At 41.4% G+C, this 12185-nt stretch overlaps 1 protein-coding gene across 1 annotated transcript in view; it reads right to left on the bottom strand.

Moving 5' to 3' along the window:
- The window catches only part of G3BP1 (G3BP stress granule assembly factor 1), a 1009408-nt gene that overhangs the window by 360134 nt on the left and 637089 nt on the right, over window positions 1–12185 (bottom strand). The window contains exon 22 of the transcript XR_013827805.1: window positions 4541–4694. The gene's annotated coding sequence lies outside the window, so the exon portion shown is untranslated. The remainder of the gene's footprint in view (window positions 1–4540; window positions 4695–12185) is intronic.

Genomic DNA, 12185 nt, shown 5'->3' with positions numbered 1-12185 from the left:
CTCTTATTCAACATAGTTTTGGAAGTTTTAGCCACAGCAATCAGAGAAGAGAAGGAAATAAAAGGAATACAAATCGGAAAAGAAGAAGTAAAGCTGTCACTGTTTGCAGATGACATGATCCTATACATAGAGAAGCCTAAAGATGCTACCAGAAAACTACTAGAGCTAATCAATGAATTTGGTAAAGTAGCAGGATACAAAATTAATGCACAGAAATCTCTGGCATTCCTATATACTAATGATGAAAAATCTGAAAGTGAAATCAAGAAAACACTCCCATTTACCATTGCAACAAAAAGAATAAAATATCTAGGAATAAACCTACCTAAGGAGACAAAAGACCTGTATGCAGAAAACTATAAGACACTGATGAAAGAAATTAAAGATGATACAAATAGATGGAGACATATACCATGTTCTTGGATTGGAAGAATCAACATTGTGAAAATGACTCTGCTACCCAAAGCAATCTATAGATTCAATGCAATCCCTATCAAACTACCACTGGCATTTTTCACAGAACTAGAACAAAAAATTTCGCAATTTGTATGGAAACACAAAAGACCCCGAATAGCCAAAGCAATCTTGAGAACAAAAAAAGGAACTGGAGGAATCAGGCTCCCTGACTTCAGACTATACTACAAAGCTACAGTTATCAAGACAGTATGGTACTGGCACAAAAACAGAAAGATAGATCAATGGAACAGGATAGAAAGCCCAGAGATAAACCCATGCACATATGGACACCTTATCTTTGATAAAGGTGGCAGGAATGTACAGTGGAAAAAGGACAGCCTCTTCAATAAATGGTGCTGGGAAAACTGGACAGGTACATGTAAAAGAATGAAATTAGAACACTCCCTAACACCATACACAAAAATAAGCTCAAAATGGATTAAAGACCTAAATATAAGGCCAGAAACTATCAAACTATTAGAGGAAAACATAGGCAGAACACTCTATGACATAAATCACAGCAAGATTCTTTCTGACCCACCCCCTAGAGTAATGGAAATAAAAACAAAAATAAACAAATGGGACCTAATGAAACTTCAAAGCTTTTGCACAGCAAAGGAAACCATAAACAAGACCAAAAGACAACCCTCAGAATGGGAGAAAATATTTGCAAATGAAGCAACCGACAAAGGATTAATCTCCAAAATTTACAAGCAGCTCATGCAGCTCAACAACAAAAAAACAAACAACCCAATCCAAAAATGGGCAGAAGACCTAAATAGACATTTCTCCAAAGAAGATATACAGACTGCCAACAAACACATGAAAAAATGCTCAACATCATTAATCATTAGAGAAATGCAAATCAAAACTACAATGAGATATCATCTCACACCAGTCAGAATGGCCATCATCAATAAATCTAGAAACAATAAATGCTGGAGAGGGTGTGGAGAAAAGGGAACCCTCTTGCACTGCTGGTGGGAATGTGAATTGGTTCAGCCACTATGGAGAACAGTATGGAGGTTCCTTAAAAAACTACAAATAGAACTACCATATGACCCAGCAATCCCACTACTGGGCATATACCCTGAGAAAACCGAAATTCAAAAAGAGTCATGTACCAAAATGTTCATCGCAGCTCTATTTACAATAGCCCGGAGATGGAAACAACCTAAGTGCCCATCATCGGATGAATGGATAAAGAAGATGTGGCACATATATACAATGGAATATTACTCAGCCATAAAAAGAAACGAAATTGAGCTATTTGTAATGAGGTGGATAGACCTAGAGTCTGTCATACACAGTGAAGTAAGTCAGAACGAAAAAGACAAATACAGTATACTAACACATATATATGGAATTTAAGAAAAAAAAAAATGTCATGAAGAACCTAGGGGTAAGGCAGGAATAAAGACGCAGACCTCCTAGAGAACGGACTTGAGGTTATGGGGAGGGGGAAGGGTGAGCTGTGACGGGGCGAGAGAGAGTCATGGACATATACACACTAACAAACGTAGTAAGGTAGATAGCTAGAGGGAAGCAGCCGCATGGCACGGGGATATTGGCTCGGTGCTCTGTGACAGCCTGGAGGGGTGGGATAGGGAGGGTGGGAGGGAGGGAGACGCAAGAGGGAAGAGATATGGGAACATATGTATATGTATAACTGATTCACTTTGTTATAAAGCAGAAACTAACACACCATTGTAAAGTAATTATACCCCAATAAAGATGTTAATAAAAAAAAAAAAAAAAAAAAAAAAAAACAGATAACACCAATTGCTAGCAAAGATGTGGAGCAACAGAAACTCTCATCCACTGCTGGTGAGGACGCAAAATGGTGCCACTACTTCAGAAGATAGTACGGTAACTATAGTTTCTTATAACACAAAACATGGTCTTACCACACAATCAAGCAATCACACTCCTAGGTACACAACTGATTAGAAAACTCATGTCCATACAAAAACTTGCTCACAAATGTTTAGAGAATCTTTGTTAATAACTCCAAAAACTGGACGCAATCAGGATATCCGTCACCAGGTGAATGGATAAGTAACCTACAGTATGTTCAAACAATGGAATACTATTCCGTGATTAGAAAAGAATAAGCTCTCAAACCATGTAAAGACATGGATGAATTTTAAATGTATTTTGCTAAGTGGAAGAAGCCAACCTAAAAAATCTACAGACTGTATGACTTCACGTATACCATGTACATAAAAGAGTTAACACAGCAGGCCTGAGACTTCTATCCTTCGAAAGACCTGCTTGCAAGCTGCTCCTTGGCTGGTATCTCAATAAGTAGATTTCAGAAGGATTCCCAAAATTCCAAGAATTCATAAGAGTGGATCACTATGTTGAAACTGCTTGTGAAAACAATGTGGTGTATGCTGAACACCTTCTTTTCTTCTAAGAATGTGGAATTTTGGTACGTGCTAGACAGAGAATGCCTGTGTGACCAGCCTCTGATAAATCCTGGACACTGAGCCTCTAATGAGTTGTCCTGGTAGACAACACTTCACACATGATGCCATAACTCATTGCTGGGGGAATTAAGCACATCCTGTGTGATTCCACTGGGGGAGAAATCTTGGAAGCTTGTGCCTGGTTTCATCTTGACTTTGCCCATGTGCCTTTTCCCTATGCTGGTATTACTTGGTATTCTTTCACTGTAATAAATCTTAGCTGTGAGTATTACATTCTGAGTCCAACAAGTTCTCCTAGTAAATCATCAATCCTGGGAATGTCTTGGAGATCACAATACACATTACATTCTGGAAAGGCAAAATCACAGAGTCAGTAAACTGATAATTTGTTTCCAGGAGTTGAAGAGGGTGATTAAAGCACAGTGGAGTTTTCAGGGCAATGAAACTGTTCTGTGTGATACTGTAATGGTGGATATGTGACACTATGCCTTTGTCAAAACCTATAAAACTTTGTAGCACAAAGAATGAACCTAACATACACAAACCTTTTAAAAATAATGATTTAGGAAATCAGGGAATCTCAGGATGGAATGCAAAATGTGACGGAGGAATCTACTATATTGCATATGTATGAAGCATCCTTACTTGTGGGAATGGAATAAACCTAACTTTGGAAATTAGTGGAGCCTGTAAGATTAAAGGGAAAAGAAACTATACATAAGCACTGGACTCTAGCTAATTTTTTTCCCCATGGGGGTGCAAGTCAACTCTGAAACCATTAAGCATGTATACTGGAGTGGAATAATTAAGAAACTGAATAACAGATGGTGGGAGGAAGGTTCTTCATTGTTGAAATCAGAAATTACACATAAGCAAGGGGAGAAGCCTAAAATGATCTATGTGGAAATGGATTAGAGTTAGAGACACCAAGATGAACTCTTATTTATCTTAATATAGACACAGACAGTTAAATATAGAAATATTTATAGATATGTATATATACACCAAGGTAGTATATTTCCTTGCTCTGTCAGCTGAGACTGCCTAGCAACCATGGCGCCCTAGTTGCAAAAAGCACATCTAGCACCCAGATCTTGGTTCCAATATCATTCATACACACACACACACAGAAAACCAACTAAGCCTCTTTTGTAAAAACGGCTGATTCTACTGATGCTAGGACTGGGACAGGAAATGTATAAGATGAGCCTGAAACATCCTATAGTGCCAGAAAGTAAGGAAGTGCTAATTTATTAATAAATAAATAAATACCCACAATGATAAAGGTATGTCAAAAGAATACAGGAAACAACTTAAAAAGCTCCCAATGGCCAAAGATGGAATAATTTGAGCAACAAAATAAAATCACATTGAATAATAATAATAATTATTATTATAATACCTGGATTTCTGGTACAACCTTTCCAAATGACCACACACAAGCTATTACTTCCCAGGAGTAAAAGAATGGTCACTCCTGCCTTTCAGTGGTTTTGGTTGGTTCACAGTGTCCTTGAAGATTCCTCTAAAACCCCCACTCTGCTATCCCAACTTCAGGTTTCTCCCTCTAGGATTTACAGTTCAAGCATGACTTGATTCTATTGTTAAAATAGATTCTTCTTGGAGAGAGCGATTTCTGTCCAGGTCCTTACCTGACAGATGAGCTGCAACTGACTGACCTTCCATTTGGATCCAGCTTCATGCTGCATTCTATCTGGTGCCATGTGGGTTCAAGCCATGATTCTTCTCCTTACAAAGTGGGGGGTTTGGAAGCATCATTTTGCCCAAGTGTCAGCATCTTCACCTCTGAAAAGGAGATCATTCAATTACCATGTTCATGAAAACGTGTCACAGTCAAATGAGAAGACGAATGGCAATAAACACCATGAACTGCAAACCCTTACCTACCTATGAAGGTAAAGGATGACTCCCTTATACATATACACATCACTCTCTTCCAAGCATGTGCTAACAATATCATCCTCACAAAGAGCACAACCAACTCTCCTTCTAAAAACTAACCCAACTCTCAAGGCTTACCTCAAATACTACTTCTTCCATGAACCTTTCCCCAGTTCCCAAGTCAATACTCCCATAGCTCTCAGTACTGTTTCTTACTGCTAATCATCCCTTCCCTTGTACTTCATTTTCTGTCCTGTAGTCGTCATCTCATTTGAGATGTATCTGAATGGTATTTTTTTTTAACATCTTTATTGGAGTATAACTGCTTTACAATGGTGTGCTGGTTGCTGCTGTATAACAAAGTGAATCAGCTATACGTATACATATATCCCCATACCTCCTCCCTCTTGCATCTCCCTCCCACCCTCCCTATCCCACCACTGTAGGTGGTCAGAAAGCACCAAGCTGATCTCCCTGTGCTACGTGGTGGCTTCCCACTAGCTATCTATTTTACATTTGGTAGTGTATATATGTCCATGCCACTCTCTCACTTTGTCCCAGCTTAACTTCCCCCTCCCCATGTCCTCAACTCCATTCTCTACATCTGCATCTTCCCTTGTATGTTATTTGTTGTTTTTCCCTTGCTGCTTTTAATATTTGTTCTTTGTATTTAATTTTTGATAGTTAGATTAATATGTGTCTTGGTGTGTTGTTCCTTGGATTTATCCTGTAATGGACTCTCTGCCCTTCTGGACTTAAGTATTTCCTTTCCCATATTAGGGAAGTTTTCATCTATAATCTCTTCAAATATTTTCTCAGTCCCTTTCTTTTTCTCTTCTTTTTCTGGGACCCCTATAATTTGAATGTTGGTGCATTTAATGTTGTCCCAGAGGTCTCTGAGACTGTCCTCAATTCTTTTCATTCTTTTTTCTTTATTCTGCTCTGCAGTAGTTATTTCCACTATTTTATCTTCCAGGTCACTTACTCATTCTTCTGCCTCAATTATTCTGTTATTGATTCCTTCTAGAGAATTTTAAATTTCATTTATTGTGTTGTTCATCACTGTATGTTTGCTCTTTAGTTCTTCTAGGTTCTTGTTAAACGTTTCTTGTATTTTCTCCATTCTCACTCCAAGATTTTGGTTTATCTTTACTATCATTAATCTGAATTCTTTTTCAGGTAGACTGCCTATTTCCTCTTCATTTGTTTGGTCTGGTGGGTTTTTACCTTGCTCCTTCATCTGCTGTGTGTTTCTCTGTCTTCTCATTTTGCTTAACTTACTGTGTTTGGGGTCTCCTTTTCACAGGAGGCAGGTTCATAGTTCCCATTTTTTTGGTGTCTGCCCTCAATGGCTAAGGTTGGTTCACGGGTTGTGTGGGCTTCCTGGTGGAGGGGACTAGTGCCTGTGTTCTGGTGGATGAGGCTGGATCTCGCCTTTCTGGTGGGCAGGTTCACGTCTGGTGGTGTGTTTTGGGGTGTCTGTGAACTTATAATGATTTTAGGCAGCCTCTCTGCTAATGGGTGGGGTTGTGTTCCTGTCTTGCTAGTTGTTTGGCATAGGGTGTCCAGCACTATAGCTTGCTGGTTGTTGAGTGGAGCTGGGTCTTAGCATTGAGATGGAGATCTCTGGGAGAGCTTTGGCTGTTTGATATTACACGGAGCTGGGAGGTCTCTGGTGGACCAATGTCCTGAACCCTGCTCTCCCACCTTAGAGGGACACCCAGCCGGAGCACCAAGACCCTGTCAGCCACACGGCTCAGAAGAAAAGGCAGAAAAAAAGATAGAAAGAAAGAAAAACATAAAATAAAATAAAGTTATTGAAATAAAAAATAATTATTAAAAATTAAAAAATTAAAAATAAAAGAAAAGATTTAAAAAAGAAAGAAAGAAGAGAGCAACCAAACCAAAAACAAATCCACCAATGATAACAAGTGCTAAAGACTCTCCTTAAAAAAAAACAAAAAGGACAGGCATAACCCTAGGACAAATGGTAAAAGCAAAGATACACAGACAAAACCACACAAAGAAGCATACAAACACACTCACAAAAAGAGAAAAAGAAAAATATATATATTTCGTTGCTCTCAAAGTCCACTGCCTCAATTTTGGGATGATTTGTTGTCTATTCAGGTATTCCTCAGATGCAGGGTACATCAAGTTGATCGTGGAGACTTAATCTGCTCCTGAGGCTGCTGGGAGAAATCTCCCTTTTTCTTCTTTGTCCACACAGCTCCTGGGGTTCAGCTATGGATTCGGCCCCGCCTCTGCATGTAGGTTGCCTGAGGGCATCTGTTCTTCCCTCAGACAATGAGTTGTGCTACCAGAACATATATATATATATATATATATATATATATATATTTTTTTTTTTTTTTTTTTTTTTTGGCGGTACACGGGCCTCTCACTGTTGCAGCCCCTCCCGTTGTGGAGCACAGGCTCCGGACGCGCAGGCTCAGCGGCCATGGCGCATGGGCCCAGCCGCTCCGCGGCATGTGGGATCTTCCCGGACCAGGGCACGAACCCGTGTCCCCTGCATCGGCAGGCGGACTCTCAACCACTGCGCCACCAGGGAAGCCCTATATTTTTAAATTCAGATATAATCATGTCACTGTTAATATCTTTCAGTAGCTCTCCACTGCCCTTGGGGTGAAATGCAAACTCCTTAGTATAGCAGGGCTCTGCCATTTTTTGACGCTGTAGGCTCATTTCTTCCCACTCTCATCTTGTCACACAGGATTTTCTAAAGTTTTCTAAATGCATTAAATTTTTCATGGCTCAGCCTCTTTACTGCCTAAATTCTCCCACCCAAACCTTTGCCACAACTGCCCCACTCCCTTCATGTGAATAATCTCTCCCTATTTTTTAAGATTTTATCCAGGTGCCATCTTCTCCATAAAAATTTATTTGGCCTCCCTCAAAGTCAAACTATATGTCTGTTCTATGGTTTACAGTGCTCTGGACATAATGCTATACACACTGAGGGAAAACAGAATATGTCACCCCAAACTGTGTCTCTTCAACATAAAACTGTCCTGAGCTGAAGGCAATCAAGAAGCAGTAAACACAGAAAAAACTCCTTTTCTGTTTAAAGACAGAATATAAATCCTTCTTTTTCCAGAGACAGACTCTTAACAGCCCAGAGGAATCTGCAAATCAACCTTGTTAAGCTAACCTTTATCACTACCTAGTCCTAACTGGACTATCCCTAGCTCAAATCCCTTGTCTTGTCAATTCTTCACAAATGTATTCTTTCTTTGTCTAAAAGGTACCAAACCTGAGGACTTCCGGGAAGATGGCGGAAGAGTAAGACGCGGAGATCACCTTCCTCTCCACAGATACACCAGAAATACATCTACGCGTGGAACAACTCCTACGGAGCACCTACTGAACGCTGGCAGAAGACCTCAGACCTCCCAAAAGGCAAGGAACCCCCCACGTACCTGGCTAGGGCAAAAGAAAAAACTAAAGAGAGACAAAAGGATAGGAACGGGTCCTGCACCAGCGGAAGAGAGCTGTGAAGGAGGAAAAGTGTCCACACACTAGGAAGCCCCTTCGCGGGTGGAGACTTCGGGAGGCGGAGTGGGGGAGCTTGGGAGCCGCGGAGGAGAGCACAGCAACAGGGGTGCGGAGGGCAAAGCGGACAGATTCCAGCGCAGAGGATCGGGCCGACCGGCACTCACCAGCCGAGAGGCTTGTCTGCTCGCCCGCCGGGGCAGGCGGAACTGGGAGCTGAGGCTCCGGCTTTTGTCGGAGCGCCTGGAGAGGACTGGGGTTGGCGGCGTGAACACAGCCTGCAGGGCGTTGGTGCGCCGCGTCTGGCCGGGAGAGAGTCCGGGGAGGGATCTGGACCTGCCGAAGAGGCGAGAGACTTTTACGTCCCTCTTTGTTTCCTGGTGCACGAGGAGAGGGGATTAAGAACGCTGCTTGAGAGAGCTCCAGGGACGGGCGCGAGCCGCGGCTAAGAGTGCGGAGCCCAGAGACGGACATGGGACGCTAAGGCCGCTGCTGCCGCCGCCAGGAGGCCTGTGTGCGAACACAGGTCACTAGCCACACGCCCTTCCAGGGAGCCTGTGCAGCCCGCCACTGCCAGGGTCCCGGGATCCAGGGACGGCTCCCCCGGGAGAGCGCACGGTGCGCCTCAGGCTGCAGCGTCACACCGGCCTCTGCCGCTGCAGGCCCGCCCCGCACTCCGTGACCCTCCCTACCCCCCGGCCTGGGTGAGCCAGAGCCTCCGAATCAGCGGCTCCTTTAACCCCGTCCTGTCTGAGCAAAGAACAGACGCCCTCCGGCGACCTACACGCACAGGCGGGGCCAAATCCAAAGCTGAGCCCCTGGGAACTGTGAGAACAAAGAAGAGAAAGGGAAATCTCTCCCAGCAGCCTCAGAAGCAGCGGATTAAAGCTCTACAATCAACTTGATATACCCTGCATCTGTGGAATACCTGAATAGACAACGAATCATCCCAAATTAAGAAGCCCTGTGGATGAAAGGCTCTTGGTGCTGCAGCCAGGACTCAGTGCTGTGCCTCTGAGGTGGGAGAGCCAACTTCAGGACACTGGTCCACAAGACGCCTCCCAGCTGCACATAATATCAAACAGCAAAAATCTCCGAGAGATCTCCATCTCAACGCCAGCACCCACCTTCACTCAACGACCAGCAAGCTACAGTGCTGGACATCCTATGCCAAACAACTAGCAAGACAGGAACACAACCCCACCCATTAGCAGAGAGGCTGCCCAAAATCATAATAAGTCTACAGACACCCCAAAACACAACACCAGACGTGGACCTGCCCACCAGAAAGACAAGATCCAGCCTCATACACCAGAACACAGGCACTAGTACCCTCCACCAGGAAGCCTACACAACCCACTGAACCAACCTTAGCCACTGGGGACAGACACAAAAAACAACAGGAACTACGAACCTTCAGCCTGCAAAAAAAAAAAAAGGAGACCCCAAACACAGTAAGATAAGCAAAATGAAAAGACAGAAAAACACACAGCAGATGAAGGAGCAAGATAAAAGCCCACCAGACCTAACAAATGAAGAGGAAATAGGCAGTCTACCTGAAAAAGCATTCAGAATAATGATAGTAAGGTTGATCCGAAATCTTGGAGATAGAATGGACAATAGAATGGACAAATTGCAAGAATCAGTTAACAAGGACCTAGAAGAACTAAAGATGAAACAAGCAACGATGAACAACACAATAAATGAAATTAAAAGTACTCTAGATGGGATCAATAGCAGAATAACTGAGGCAGAAGAACGGATAAGTGACCTGGAAGATAAAATAGTGGAAATAACTACTGCAGAGCAGAATAAAGAAAAAAGAATGAAAAGAACTGAGGACAGTCTCAGAGACCTCTGGGACAACATTAAACGCACCAACATTCGAATTATAGGGGTTCCAGAAGAAGAAGAGAAAAAGAAAGGGACTGAGAAAATATTTGAAGAGATTATAGTTGAAAACTTCCCTAATATGGGAAAGGAAATAGTTAATCAACTCCAGGAAGCACAGAGAGTCCCATACAGGATAAATCCAAGGAGAAACACACCAAGACACATATTAATCAAACTGTCAAAAATTAAATACAAAGAAAACATATTAAAAGCAGCAAGGGAAAAACAACAAATAACACACAAGGGAATCCCCATAAGGTTAACAGCTGATCTTTCAGCAGAAACTCTGCAAGCCAGAAGGGAGTGGCAGGACATATTGAAAGTGTTGAAGGAGAAAAACCTGCAACCAAGATTACTCTACCCAGCAAGGATCTCATTCAGATTTGATGGAGAAATTAAAACCTTTACAGACAAGCAAAAGCTGAGAGAGTTCAGCACCACCAAACCAGCTCTACAACAACTGCTAAAGGAACTTCTCTAGGCAAGAAACACAAAAGAAGGAAAGGACCTACAATAACGAACCCAAAACAATTAAGAAAATGGGAATAGGAACACACATATCGATAATTACCTTAAATGTAAATGGACTAAATGCTCCCACCAAAAGACACAGATTGGCTGAATGGATACAAAAACAAGACCCATATATTTGCTGTCTACAAGAGACCCACTTCAGACCTAGAGACACATACAGACTGAAAGTAAGGGGATGGAAAAAGGTATTTCATGCAAATGGAAACCAAAAGAAAGCTGGAGTAGCAATTCTCATATCAGACAAAATAGACTTTAAAACAAAGACTATTAGAAGAGACAAAGAAGGACACTACATAATGATCAAGGGACCGATCCAAGAGGAAGATATAACAATTGTAAATATTTATGCACCCAACATAGGTGCACCTCAATACATAAGGCAAATACTGTCAACCATAAAAGGGGAAATCGACAGTAACACATTCATAGGACTTTAGCACCCCACTTTCACCAATGGACAGATCATCCAAAATGAAAATAAATAAGGAAACACAAGCTTTAAATGATACATTAAACGAGATGGAGTTAATTGATATTTATAGGACATTCCATCCAAAAACAACAGAATACACATTTTTCTCAAGTGCTCATGGAACATTCTCCAGGATAGATCACATCTTGGGTCACAAATCAAGCCTTGGTAAATTTAAGAAAATTGAAATTGTATCAAGTATCTTTTCTGACCACAACGCCATGAGACTAGATATCAATTACAGTAAAAGATCTGTAAAAAATACAAACACATGGAGGCTAAACAATACACTACTTAATAATGAAGTGATCACTGGAGAAATCAAAGAGGAAATCAAAAAATACCTAGAGACAAATGACAATGGAGACACAACGACCCAAAATCTGTGGGATGCAGCAAAAGCAGTTCTAAGGGGGAAGTTTATAGCAATACAAGCCCACCTTAAGAAGCAGGAAACATCTCGAATAAACAACCTAACCTTGCACCTCAAGCAATTAGAGAAAGAAGAAAAAAACCCCAAAGCTAGCAGAAGGAAAGAAATCATAAAAATCAGATCAGAAATAAATGAAAAAGAAGTGAAGGAAACAATAGCAAAGATCAATAAAACTAAAAGCTGGTTCTTTGAGAAGATAAACAAAATAGATAAACCACTAGCCAGACTCATCAAGAAAAAAAGGGAGAAGATTCAAATCAATAGAATTAGAAATGAAAAAGGAGAGGTAACAACTGACACTGCAGAAATAAAAGAGATCATGAGAGATTACTATAAGCAACTCTATACCAATAAAATGGACAATCTGGAAGAAATGGACAAATTCTTAGAAATGCACAACCTGCCAAGACTGAATCAGGAAGAAATAGAAAATATGAACAGACCAATCACAAGCACTAAAATTGAAACTGTGATTAAAAATCTTCCAACAAACAAAAGCCCAGGACCAGATGGCTTCACAGGTGAATTCTATCAAACATTTAGAGAAGAG

Source organism: Stenella coeruleoalba, assembly GCF_951394435.1.
Source record: "Stenella coeruleoalba genome assembly, chromosome: 3".
Taxonomy (NCBI): Eukaryota; Metazoa; Chordata; class Mammalia; order Artiodactyla; family Delphinidae; genus Stenella; species Stenella coeruleoalba.
Note: the sequence above shows the minus strand (reverse complement) of the source record. Positions and strands in the feature narration are given on the sequence as shown.